Genomic DNA, 14,729 nt, shown 5'->3' on the forward strand with positions numbered 1-14,729 from the left:
CTGGGGGTGAAGCTGGCCTATCAACAAGGCCTGATAATGGCAATGCACAGGAAACCACCGAGAAGCATTTTCCACGATGCCGCACGGGAGCGGTGACATGGGGGGGGGGGGGGTGGCAGGCGAATGCACGTTAGCCCCTCCGCACCCTCTGCGCCACCTGTACACTTATCTGATCCCACATGAACAGGGTCACCCCCACCCCACGCAGAGCCACCTAAACCCCAATCCGTGCTTTACGCTGATCTGTTATCGGCAAGCATGGCTGCACCTGCTCCTGCGAGGCACGCAGTCAACTCCCATCCTCCGCTCTCTTAAAAAAATTAATTAAAAAAAAGTGAAATTTTATGTATGTATAAAATGTAAAAGGAGAGGGAGATGTCCGCTCCATCGGGGGGGGGGGGGGGCAAGCGTTATTGCGTGCATATCCACCATGTTTGCAAAACAGGGAGGAGTCCTTGTTTTCCTTCTGCGCTTCCCTTTTGGTTGCACTGTTGTTTCCCTGGGACAAAGCCCCGAAAGCCTCTCCGCCCTCCTCTTCACCATTTACGGCCTCACAGAGAGCCTATTACTTATTTTGCACACACGCCGATCACACACGGCCCCACCAACTGTTAAAAAAATCAATGCCCGGAAGAGTTTTCCTTTCTTCTTATGGTGTTGCCTGTGCAAAAGCTGCTGGGTGGGTAGACAAAACGAGTGCGAGAGAAAAGATGATTTTTAAAGTTGTATATCCAAGTTTGATCAAAACATACCGCTACTCATGACGTCCAGTAGCCATGGCCTTTCAAACGAGTTAGCCGTGGTGTCCTCTAGCCAGAGGATGAGCTGCCTTGTGTTTGTTTACAGAGGAGATGTGCGGCTAATGCAAATTTTCGCACAATGCAAAATCAGAATATGAATACAGTGAGCTCCAGTTTATCGTGGGGAGGGTGGGAGGGGTGGGGGGGGGGGAAGAGAGATATATGCCAGACCCACCCAGCAAAAAGTGACAATCAGTATTATCGGGCGACCACATACAAACGACAAAAGGCGACATTTCTCCTGAACGGCGTGATCAATTGTCAAGTTGTGTTCGGCTACATTTAAAAAAAATTGGCGGTTTTCAGGACGTCCTGTAGCGCACCCCTCCTCCCTCACTGCCCCCCACTCCCCTCACCCCCAGGAAAAAAATATAAACAGACACAAACGTGCTCTCACATACTTCACCACCACCCCCCCCCCCCCCCCCCCCCCCTTAACCCAATCCTTCTCTGTCCCAGCTCCTTATCTTCACCGTCCAGGCTGCCGTGATTGTCAATGTGTTTGCGACAGTGTGTTTGTGCCTGCGCGGGTAATAGGTGTGAAGTGCGGTCACCTAGGTTGCCTTTCAAGTCCCAACACCAACCTCCCTCGCTGCCCCGCTAATGGGCGTCAGTAGCCCGAGTTGGGCGTAAGAGCCGCGCACGTGACGCTTTGTTCACAATTAAAACAAGGTAGTGTTCAGTTTAGGATTTAGCAGATGGATTATTCTCCAACATTCGAGCGAGCGGTTAAATTTTGATTTAATCCGCGTTTCATCTGATGTGAAGTAACACTTTTTTTTTTTTTTGGCTGTGCTTCTTTCATAGTGTTCCTGTCATTTTATTCACATCGCCAAAGCTTGTTCAAGTAACTGTGAAGTGAAAATAAATACTGTGTGTCTTCGAAACTTCCCTGCTAACAACCCTGCCAAATTTAAAATAAGCCTTGAAAATGATTCAGCTTCCCTTTTGGCCCTTGAATGCCGAGTGTGCTGAAACCACGCCCCACTTAACTGTCAATCAAATACCACTCCTACCATCTGAAATAAAAATGGATGCTGCTTCGTATAGCCGCTTTTGATTGCTGGAATGTCACTGCGTTGCAGTTTTTGGTCCCCCCCCCCCCCCCCCAAATCGAGCTCTAAAGTGGTCACAACAGCATGAAGGCCCGGTCCACACGCTAGTTGACAAGTTTTATTTTCAATCTCCCATTCTTTTCACTGCTTCAGCCTCTCTCCCTGTGACATGCGTGCACTCGTGGCAGACGAGGCGTTCTAAAGCTGCCCCGCGGCATATTTTTCGAATGGAAGATAGTGGATTTAAAATGAATCAATTCGCATTGCCCGATCTTTCGTCGTTCCAATATTGATTCGGAACTGCTCAAGATGTGTGTGCTGTTGCGGTTTTTATAATTGCGATATTACAATGGTGATATTAAGAGATGGACGGAGTCGAGGTCTGAACCGAAGGCCCCCGGGGTGTCCATTGCAGGGAGGAAGAGCCCTTCATCAACATCGGAGCTCGGTTGCGTCACATTTGAGGTGATGAGGAGGTGAGGTGGTGTGCAGATGCTTTCCCTCAAGTTGCCGTCATCCGAAGTGGCGGAACAGGATAGCGGCAGAATCGTCGACCCGTTTGTGTGTGCGTGTGTGCTTGCCGGGAATTCCAACACGAAATCCAGCTGTTTGTCGACAAGTTTGATTGTGATTTGAGGTGGTCCTTGGACGTAAAAGAGCAACAGTGTTTATCACACGTTGTGCGTTTGGATTTTTTAATATACACCACAGCCGTGTTGTTTGCCTTTCTGTCGAGTAAACAAGCTCTCTGCTGCTTGCCGCTTTTGTTTCTCTGCTTTTCGGGGTTGCGGTTTGTGCCTCGTCGGCGTTATCTGTCACCTCGCGCCGTTCCGGATTGTTTGTCGGCATTTCTCGTCCTGATTATTATGGGATGCAGCTTGCTGCTGAGCCACTTCCTGTGTATTGGCCTCATCCTGGCCTCGGGATCATCGCTGAGATCACAAGCTTGTTTACGTTGCGAGGACCAAGGTGAGCTATAAATGTCACGCGAAGCGCCATTGACGATAGTTTGGTCAAATCTAGTTTCTGTGGTCATGCTTTGTTACCTCCACCCATAAAAAGCCAACGAGAGCTCAGTGACATCACATTCAAGTCGAAATTTCTTGTCAAACTCAGATTCGTTTCTTGCAATATTCCAATGTTAGAACTTTGGTCACATCTTATTGCATCTTTTTTTTTTGAAATGCAGCATGTGAGTATTTGCAAAAAGATATAAAGAAGTCACTTGGGACATACTTAAGAAAACCCCCCACAACTAAACCTCTTAAAAAGCGGAGTGTAAAACCCCCCCCTAAACTTAACAAGCAGCATTTCCCATTTGGACACTTAATGAGCATCCACAAAAATCCAGTAAAGCAGGAGCTGAACATAAAAACAATGATCTGGCTCTCTGAGCAGTGTGCCCACTTTATAGACCTTGGCCCACCATTTGCCGCTGACATTTAAAATGGCAAATTCCATATTTTTACCAAATAAATACGGCTGATTATTTTTAGAGGGGTCTCTCTACCTTTTTAGAATCTACAAAAGTCACACATCAATGTAAAATTTCCGAAAAGAAGTCTAGAAAATTGGAAACAGTCGGCTGTCTATTGTGCAATCGCAGCCACTGCTTTGTAAAAATGGTGTATTCCGGCGCACAATTCTATGAGGAAAAGCGCCCGAGTTCACCCGGGCCCCCTTCCCTCAAGATTGTAAGTTTTAAGGCAAGCGTTCCAAGTTCACGAGGACATATAAAACAGCACCGAGTGGGGGTATAACGTTACCTCAGGAGGAGGCTATTAAAACGGTCTAATAGCTTGTAGCATGTTGTAAAGGGATCATGACCTAATGCACTCGTGCAGTTGGATGAGTCGGAGACGTGACTGTTTTACTGCATTCAGCGTATCGGCCGTTTGGAATGTTTTGCGGGGCTTCTTTTTATTTTTTATTTTTTTTAAAAACAATAGTACGGTTGTTTGAGTGGGTCGTTGAAAAGACAGAAATGCTCCATTCTTGATTGAACTTGATGAGATCGACGATGATCAGCTCTTTTAACGCAAATATGCTGAACGATTGACTTGACTTGGTCTCTACATAATGGTTCATTCCTTCAGAATTTTTGCCACATTGTACTGTCACAAGTCAGCTAGTGAGCACTCGAAAGCCAAAAGATAAGCAGAGCTGCAGCGTGAGGAGGAGAGTAACATAAGCTACCAGCACTCCTGGCACATACTCAAATGTTATGCTAAATCGACGTGGCGTTGGGGTATGTTTTTGTTTGCCAATGTAATATGCCACACTGTCACACTCGGTGTAACTCAGTGCATGGGTGACAAAGTGCTGCAGCCTCCGGTGAAAATGCATTCAAATGTTTTATGGGCATTTGCTTTATTTGTGTTTGGTGAAATTAAATTACATGGTTTGGGCAGACATGTTTCGATGTTTGGTTCTCTTTAGTTTTATTGTGTCCGTTTGACTGTAAACTTTGTCGCTAGGCAGTATACACATATTGCTTGTGCTTAGCCCAGATTGGCATGAGCGTTGGCCACGCCCCCGCCGCCACCCAACTAATCAGCATTGTAGTGCGTTGCCATGGGAACAAATGAGACCGGAGCCACCTCTTACCTTCACTCTCTCTCTTTACGTATATCGCCCCCCTCCCCGCCAAAGCCTGGGAGCGGAATTCTGGTTACATTTTTCCATGTGAAACGGCGAGGGTCAGCGCTGGGGTGTGACGCCACGGCATTGTTCCCGCTGCGAGGAGAGGAACCGTGCACCGTGAGGGCAATTCCTGTCCGCCTCAAAAAAACAGCCACTTTCTCACACCGCTTTCCTTCCTCCACCAGACAGCTCAAAACAATCTCAGAGTGTTTGTTGGGTACGAGGTACGCCGGCGTACATTCGAGCTAGCGCAAGAGTGACCGGAGATGTCCAAAAATTTGATAACTCTGATTTGGATTTTTGCAGGGCACCAAAAAAAAGAAACAAACAAACAAACAAAAAGCGGGGGGGGGGGGGGGTCACAAGTTGTCCATTTGATGAGCGTTTCTCACACTGCTAACCATGCGAAATTGCCCCAATTGTGACTAAAAAATAATATTACCCCTCTGAACCTCTTGAAAACATTTTAAAATACAATGATGTGGTCATGTATTCTCGTTCCGCCCATGTTCCTTCTTGAAAGTTCAAATTGTTCCTTTTGGAAAACTTCACTGAATCTTGATGAAACTCGTCTTGTAATAGAGTTGATTTGTGGCCGTCATAACGTATTTTATTTTCGTTAAGTCCCATTTTAGCACAAATTGACCCGTGAAATGCTAGCAGCTGCTTCAACGCCGAAGGCGCCCCTTATTCAACAACACAAACTTATCTTTGTCAAGTGGAACATTTTTGATTTGAGCGTTTGTCTTTTCTGAGAGTCCCCCTTCACTAAAAAGCTGTGTGCTGAATGGAACTTTATTGTTGGATTCATGGTCACCTGCCTCGGATGCTCGGTTTAGGCTGGATTTCAGCTTTGAGAAGATTCCTGCTGGTTTCAAACATCTGCCATTCATGGATGATGGGAGGCCACTGTGCTCATAGGAAGCTTCAAAGCAGCATTTTTTTCTACCTCACTCCTCTCTCTCTCTCCCCCCCCCATACATATCCATCCGTCCATCCATCCATTTTCTGATCAGCTTATCCTCATGAGGGTCGCGGGGCGTGCTTGAGACTATCCCAGCTGTCTTCGGGCTGTAGGCGGGGCACATCCTGAACCGGTTGCCAGCCAAACGTAGGGGCGCATGAAGACGAACAACCATTCGCGCTCACAATCACACCTAGGAGCAATTTAGAGTGTTCCATTAACCTGCCATGCATGTTTTTGGAATGTGGGAGGAAACCGGAGTACCCGGAGAAAACCCACGCAGGCACGGGGAGAACATGCAAACTCCACGCGGGGAGGCCGAAGCTGGAATTGGACCTTGCCGTTGCACCGTAGGGTGGACGCACTAACAAATCGAGATGTGGAAAAAGTGACGCATTGTGAATGCTCTCCAGATGCACCGTCCATATGGACGAGTCACACAACTCAAGTCAGGTTTCCTGCACCAAGGAGGAAACAAGATAGGAAGGATGAGCCCTCCAAATCCCTTTCGTACCTAAAAGTGGGCTGCATTCCTCTTTTAGTGCTCTCCTTTTAAATCTTTCAAGCTTTTGTTGAGTGTGGTTCTGTCGAATGCGGAGGCCGAGGTAGGAGGTGACCAAACGCTCTTGAGAGTTTCCTGCCTTGTTGTGCGTGCGTGCGTGTGCGTGCGTGCGCTGTCCTCCGTCCTCCTTGGCCCTGTCCGAGAGGCCGTAAACCCCCCCCCCCCCGTCTGAGGATGCGTGCGCTTGCGTGGGCTGGATGTCTGGGAAAGCCTCTGACACAGCTGAGCCTAATATAGTGTGCGTGCGTGCGTGTGTATGCGTGCTGCGGAGGAAGCACCTGCCCCGTATGACCGTCAGCCGCGTTGCGTTTTATCTGACCCCTCTCACATCAGGTGGCTTCCTGTCTTGCGTCACACGCCGCCACCATGAGTAGACCCAATCCCCGCCTCTCTCTCAGCTGTTCGGGCCCTCGCTGACTTTCGTTCCCCTTCCCAGCTTCCCCCCACCCTCCACCCTCCCTTCAACCCAATTTTTACACCTAATCAATTCCTTTTAAGAACGTGGCATCACGAGAACTTTGATGGCAATTTTTAATGACCACCCCTGACCGCGGTCGTCACTTCCTTCCTCCGCGGCGCAGATTCAACTTCCATCTGTCATTACCTGGTAAACAGGAAGCTTCCTTCTGTCTTCTTTCCATACTTCCCCCGCCCACTGTCTGTCTTGTTAGCACATTGCAGTGGGAAACCTTCTAACGTTGAACAACATTCCGGCACACCGTTCAGTATTTTGAAATGATTCCCCCCCCGCCCCCCTCGTGGGAAATAATCATAATTCAGTGAACCCCCCCCCCCCCCCCCCTTGATCACGAGGGAAGTTTCAGACCCACCCACCATAGATGAAAATCCGCGATACAGGGAGACGGACATAAAACACCGCCGAGGAAACAAACAAAACAAAAAAATCTCATTCAGGGTTAAGTAAGAATCATTTGTGCATGATGTGACTTCTTACCCCTTACCCTGCCCCCACCACACACATCTTCAAGAGTCTTCTATAAAAAGAATTTTAGATGCTCATTTATCTACTTTTTTTCAGCCATTTCAGACAGTTTTTTTTATGTGAAGCTACAGTTATTCTATACAAAATGTATTTATTTTTTTTGTTTATATTTTTTGTGGGTCTGCTTTGGAACATGTTTTACTGTTTATTGTATATGTTAAATTGCTCCATGTACAGCACTTTGTATGCAGCGATGGCTGTTTCGAAAGTGCTCTATAAATACCGTTGAGATGTCATGACTACAAATGAGAAATATTGCTTTAAGTCTTTTCCACTGTCGTCTCTCTATATATACGTGTGCGTGTGTGTGTGTGTGTATAAATGCTCTCCTTATAATTGCACACGCCGCTTTCAGTTCTGCTGCGTAAACGAGCACAATTGCACAAGGTCGGCTCACACCGCCTGTGCGTAAAAGGTCGACGGCGTGTCGCTGTCATCCGTTTAAGTCTCCTCGGACTTTAAAATGAGTTTTCACAAACAATCTGGCCCTTTTTCTCTCCCCCCCCCCCCCCCCCCCCTTCAGCCTTCCAGCTCAAAATGGGTTTTGAACTTGTTTGTTTAGCAGCGGGGGGGCTTTTTCCTTGATCCCTTTCAAAGGAGGCACACTGTATTCTGTGATCCCAGCAGCTGCCGAGTCCTTAAGGACACATTACGATGCCCCCCCACCCCCACCACCTTCATGAGCCACCCCGCGGACGCAATCATTTGCACGTGTGTTTTCCATTGCGAAGTGATGTCATCCTTTATTGATCACCATGATACGATTAGACTCTCGTTTTGGGAATGGAGTACATTTAACACATCATCAAGGAGGCGAGCGGCATCCTTCAGCGAGGATGAAAGCCGTTTATTTAGAAAATTGCTTGCGAGCGTGATCCTGCGGTCCCTTGATAATCATTTCATTTGCAAAATGTTTTTTTTTTAAATCAATGAACGGGATAAAAAGACGGCAATAAAATGATGTATTTTATTGCATGCGGAAGCATTATTTCAAATTGACATGGTGATCATTGTTTTGCCAAATGGAAGCAGATGTTTGCAAATGTTTTATTTTGATTCAACACAGTGACGATAAGTCTGTTTTCATGAGGGGCCACAGCGGTCTGAGAATATTTACTGGGCGAGAGGCTGAAGGTACCTTGACTTTGGCCATTTTAAAGTTGAATAAGGTCTCTAAATAATTCATGATCCAAATAGTTGTTGATTATTTTGATCATCCATTCGTTTTGCACTCTTATATATTCCATCGATGAATCAGATAAATGGATTAAAAAAAAACTCCATAGATCTGCCGTCGTCGTACGTGCTTCCACCAAGGTCACGTGCCGGGCGGGAGGGACGGCGGGCCCAAGTTTGCTGTATGAGTGGCAGTAATAACACACCTGAATACAGTGTGGCTTAACGGGAGGGATTCCATTTCTTTGGCGTGTGACACGGGCTAACCTTAACGTCGGCCTCAGGCTATTGCTATTGTCCAGACTGAGAAAAGAAAAAAAAATATTTGCTCTTGGTCAGTCCTCATGTGGGCCTTTACAAATATTGACTAATCTAAATGGTTGCAAATGCAGTGTCTTTGTGAAGTCCGATCATTAAGTCAATGAGAGACATTTTGGGGATGAAATCCTAATTAACTAAGCGTCACGTCCTCTTGTTTCGTGGAGCGTACAAGCGCTGAGCCGGAAAGACCAGTTAAGAGTCACCTGTTCATCGTGGCTAGCTTTGTCGTCATGGTTACACTGACAACAATACCAAGTGTTCCGCTTTGTTGACCCCCCCCCCCCCCCCCCGCCGTTATTTGTTTGCATTTTCATTGTACGGGAACAAGGTGCACTTAAAAGCCCCGTCATTAGGTATACCTGCATCCATCTAATTGCGTTCGTGGTTAAGTTGCCGTTCTTTTCAGAAACAACTAAAAGGCTGTTATAAAGCGTCACCCACAGCAAATGTCATTATTGTGACAACAAAATGAAATTATCAGCAGGGTAACATGGCTTGGTTTCGCAAAACCACCTGTTTCTGACCAAAAAGTGGAGAAGACCAGCTTGTAAATTTGAAACAGACCTGTAACTGATGCTAATATATATTTTTTTCATGCTGTGACACCTCAAACTATGAAGCTAAAACAAAATAGCTCTTGATGGCAAAATAAGAATTTATTTACAGATACACAACGACGAAACTCGCTGAGCACCATTCCTTGAGTCCAACGCCAGTGGCTTTTTAAATTCTCCGTTGCGTTGATATTTTACATTGAAACCAGTTTCCCTTCACTGGGATGCTATTAGATTAGGTGCAGTTGTTCCTAATATTCTGGCCTTGTCATGCCAACTCGCCAGGCTGAGAGAATGAGCAGAGCCCTTTGAACCCATCTCCGCAGCATTGTCACTGAGGGTCTTGCTTTGTCGCAGATGTGGAAACATTCCCTACGCTGACGCCATTTTGTCCTCAGCCACTGGATACTTGTTCTGTTTTTTTGTTGTTGTTGTTGTTGTTGGCAGGTGTTTACGGCGAACCCCCCACCACCTTGTGATGTTGAAGAAACAAAATAATGAGCTTAATTGACTTGAAGGTAATTTCGGTGCAATTTCCCTCTGTCATGGTGGGGGTGGGGAGGGGGTACGGTTTGTTTGCTAAATGGCATGTGCCCTTAATGGGCTCTGGGAGTGAACTCCTTAGATCCAAAAACAGATTAAAAAAAAAAAAAGGAATCATTTAAATCGCTGTTGCAGTGATGGTGATGATAATTGGCTCTCGGTGGCTTTGAGTCACGTTTCAACTACAGATAGTGTACATTTGATTGGACCCTTTGGATTATAAATCGAGTTGCTTCTGAGGGTCCGTATCGTATGTAGCTTTTTTTTCTTCTTCTTCTTCTTCACAGTGGGGGTGGGGCTCGGTGGGGGCTTCGGTTCCCAGGGTTATATTCTCCCTGAGGCGCAAATGTGACATTGGCCAGAGTTTGATTCGGTGGGAGTCAGGCAGCCCCTCCGCCATCAAGTGGAACACATGGCCTCACATGCACACGCGCACACAAACACACAACAGCAGCCATCTGGGCGAGGTTTGCCGATCAATTAGGTCCGGCTCATGCCACTCAAGAATGAAGTCAGATTGGAGGGTGTTCCAATCAATGTTTCATATTGATGATGTCATGACTCTTACATGACACGAAAGCAGCGTTTCCCAAAGCTAACATTGACTTGAAAATATTTTCCATGAGAAAAATCTCACAATGCACGACCAAACAAAAATGTGATCAAAGGTAGCCATTTATTCATGGAATAGTCTCCAGCTCACCCGCCACCACAATGAAACTGGATGAGGGGAGGCGGGGGGGTGGCAGATTTAATTAAGTTTAACATGACTCAGAAAAAAGGGCGGCGCAGCGGACAATTGGTTTGCACGTTTGTCTCACAGTGCAGAGGTGCAGGGTTCGATTCCGACCCCGGCCTTCCTGCGTGGGTTTTTTCCGGGTACTCCCGTTTCCTCCCACATTCCAAAAACATGCATGGCAGGCTGATTGAACACTCAAAATTGTCCCTAGGTATGATTGTGAGCGCGAATGGTTGTTCTTAATATGTGCCTTGTGATTGGCTGGCAAGCGGTTCAGGGTGTCCCCCGCCTACTGCCCGAAGACGGCTGGGATAGGCTTATGTGGCAGACTGGTTTGGAATCGATGCTCTAGCATACCTGCTTCCCATTGCTGCTCGTTGCAGGGAATTCTCCGAGGTCGGGTTCACCACAGTATGAGCCCTGGAATTCATCTGAAATTGCTGCTTCAAATCAAAACGGACGACTTCCTGTATGATTTCCACCATGAGCCCTTGAAACATTTTCGAGCATCCTGGTTTGATTGACATGTCCACTAAGTTTTCAGACGATCACTGAAACTGGCAGGTTTTTTTTCCGTTTTTTTTTCTTTCTAGTGAATTTTGGGTCTTTATTCCTTCGGGCATGACTCGAAGGACTTTTCCCTGCAGGAATATCTAGAATCCAAATTTTGCTTCGACATGGCAAAAACAACCTCACAAAAATTTGACCTTTGACCCTTATGAACTGTGACCATCAAGTGTCACTTCTTGAGTAAAATTGTCCCTGAGTTGCTTCAAAAAAATGTTAGGTTGGTTGTGACTGACTGTACTCAGTTTTGACGTCACGGGACAAATTAGCCCATTTTTAAGTTGTCGTACTTTTTCAGGTTGCGCACAATTGATGCAATGATTGAAAATGGTGACCGTGATGTTTTTGCAAAGATGTTTATTGGCATTTTTTGGGGGGGTTTTCTGACACCTCTGGATAATCAAACGCACCCCGGAACAAATCTGGAACCAATCGTATTTTCTTTTACAATTAAAGATGCACATTGCAGTTTTGACTGACATTTTCCACACTCTGCAGATTAACGAGCCACGCGGCCATGCTCCTTATCTCTTCATCCTGCATGTGGGAACTTGTTGTGGGTGCTTATCGCTGGAGGGACCGCGTGCCATCTGCGGTATGTTTTGTCGCGTGCTTGAACTTAACTCGAGCAAAGCCGAGCGCACTTGAAAACGACCGCAAACATTTTGTTTATGTTACCGCCGAGCACCACGATCTCCATCGCCTTCCCTCCTGTCCACGAATGTTAACCATTCATTTATGATGACCCAGTCTCAGAGTCTCCAAGAATCCTCAACTCCCTACTTTGTTCTGACTCCTAAATGTGAAAGGAGGTTTTTTCCCGACATTCCAGTGGGTGGAAGAATGACAGCTCGCCTGGTGATTGTCTCAATTTTGGTTTTGTGCAGAGAAGAAAAGCATACATGCGCACACACACACGTACGTAAGAGGCCAAAGAGCAATCGGGGAGTAACGATATTGCGTGCAAAATTCTCATGAGATGAGTTCAGAAAGAAGGGCTGAAATAAAGCTGACATCGTTTTTTTTTTTTTTGGTAACAGTGATGGTCACATGAAGGGGTTACAATCCCCAGGTGTCTTGCTATCACCTGCGACATGCTTCCACCAAACTATCTCTCTTCGAGAGCATGGAGTGAAGACATAGAAACGCTACATTAGCATCTTGGGCTAACCATCGACAGGCAAACTACCAAACAGTTTGGCATCGTAGGCTGCTCTGCAGGTCCTCGTCAGTGGCACAGACGGTTGTTTGGGGGACTGGCGTGTTTACCGAGAACAGTCCAAATAGTTTACATGTTGCCTTATCAAACATCGCACGCACGTTTTTGCTCTCACAAGCTGCCGTTCGCGTTTCTCGTGTGTGTGCATTGTCATCGTCCTTATCTGCATGACAACATGCTCCCGTCACAATCTCCCCAGGGACAAACAGAGCACGGCGCAATAAGAATTAAAAACAAGAGAAGAAACTTTTGTGATTACTGAAAGCTGATATTTGTATATATACTACGTGTGTGTGTGTGTGTGTGTGTGTGTTGGTTCGATGCCAACACACCCGAGTATCGTGTTGGAAAGCTGCAGCTTGTTGACGCTGAGGGCAAAATCTCAAGTCATTGAGTCCTTTGTTCACCCCCCCATCCACCCACAGTTATTTTTTGCGTAAACACTGCTTCAGGAGCTGCGATAGTGAAAACATAGTCGAAACAGCAAACGAGAACTAAAAGCAAACGAGGTGTGTACATTCAACAACAAGCACTTGAAGCCAACAAGATTTTTCGATACATCTTTCCTCATTCAAAATGGTGGCTGTCGAAATACTTTATGCAAGGCTCAAAGAGCTTCATAAAGCTTTTATGGACCACAGAGGCAATGTTTATGAACATTGACCGCATGCTCCGCCCACATTAATTTGTAGATGCCGGAGTGGGAAAAAAAAACCCCTAGTCAATGCAGCATTTGACCAAAAATGTTTGCTTGAAACAAAAATGGCCGCCTTTTTTTTTTTTTCTGCCTCTTCTCGCCGCAAATGCCGCAATCCATCTTTGTAACCGTGCATTGAAGTGGAAAACTTGTAGTTTGGCTTGTTGGATTTGTTGATTCGCCACTAAGGGGGCGTGAGAGCCCGTCATGGCTTCTTGCAGCTGTAATTTTTTGATGTATTTATTTTTTAATACACTTCTCCATGGTGAATTTCGTGAGCTCACCGACGTCTCTTTTTCTAGGCCGGAAACACTATTCTTTTATTTCAAGTGGCCCTCCTTCTGTTGAAGCCATTAGTAGGGGGGTGTAGAGCTAGTGGGCACAATGGGGCGACCGCACATGCAGACAATAATGACGGAGTGGACTTCCATGAACCTTTCCCAGCTCTCTTGAAGTGCTTGGCATTGTTAAAAAAAAAAAAAAAGGAAGAATCACACATGGACTCTTTGAGATGTTCAGGTGCGTTTAATCCAACAGATTGAGGAATTATGCACCTTTGAGGATCAAATATTCTTCCTCATAAGAAATTGCTCTAAAGGTTCCATTTAAACCCAAGTGACTTATTTATTTTTTTTGTTTTTTTTACCGCCGCCGTGACAATTAGAAGTGGGCACCTGTGTCTTACCTAAGTGAGGAGGTGAAATGTGACACTTGTTAGGCGACGCGCCGACTCAGGAGCTTGGCTGACTCCAGTGAGACGTCGAACCGGGTAGAAATGGAAAAGCCCCCCTCATGTCAGGCATTTATCTTAAAACGACAGCTTGCTCCACAATCGTCAACGTGGTCCGAAAAAAGAACGGCAACTTGCTCGTTCCCACGCCTTCCTTGCATGTACCAAAGTGTTGATTGGCGGCACCAAAAAAAAAAAAAAAAATTCTGGATTCTACACGGCCCTCATTAGGATTATTTTTGTGTTATGCAATAATTCTCTGAATCTGCATACAGGGATGATTGTATACTGCGTTGTTGAGAGCATCACGCCGCTTCCTCCCTTCGGCGACAATGCGCTATGCTAAGTGCGCTCGTGTGTCTGTGCGGATGCTGTTATGTACGTGCATCGCGTTTTGTCACAGCAGCCTACTTGAGCGTGAGTGTTTTTTGCAAGTTTGTCTCGCAAGAGATACACATTGTTCGACTTGAGCGTTGCCTTGGCAGCCAAGGTGCTCTTTGTTGCTCCATCAAGGTCATTTAACACCCGTTTCCTTTGAAAATGGAACATGACGACGATCCAAGATAAATTCTGAAATTGTATTACAGTGACATTGCGTGAAATGTTGACCTCAAGCTATTTAATGCAATTGATGAAAATGTCAAACTGACATGAATCACTCAAGTAAGCGTCGTTTGTCATGGCGCGATATCTGTATTAGTCTGCGGACATCAATATTGATATACAAATATGATCTATTTTTTTTTTTTTTTATTTCTTTATCGTCCATGTTTGGTGTTCATGGTGCTCGGGCAGCTCATTTACGCGAACGGATGCACCTGCTCGTGCAAAGTGTTTGCAAAACACTGACTCATAAAAATAGTAATAAATAGCTGTGTTTATGTTGCTGTTACCTCCTGGAATGGGCGTGCCGCCTACACGTTTCTACAAACGTGTTGAGACATAAAATACTGTATGCTAGTGTGTTTGTTTTTTTGTTTTTTGTTTCCAACCTCACTCTGTTGACACAAGACCTGAGCAGTTGCCCTTGACTTTACAGCCGATGCAATTATAGTTTCTTAAAAAAAACATTTAAAAAACTGCTTCACAACATTAACAGTAATTTCTTTACATTGTGTCGGGCCCTTTAACCCGATGCTAGCTAGCAGTAGTAGCC

This window comes from Hippocampus guttulatus, chromosome 20 (assembly GCF_054856545.1).
Source record: "Hippocampus guttulatus isolate MCC_2025c chromosome 20, RoL_Hgut_1.0, whole genome shotgun sequence".
Taxonomy (NCBI): Eukaryota; Metazoa; Chordata; class Actinopteri; order Syngnathiformes; family Syngnathidae; genus Hippocampus; species Hippocampus guttulatus.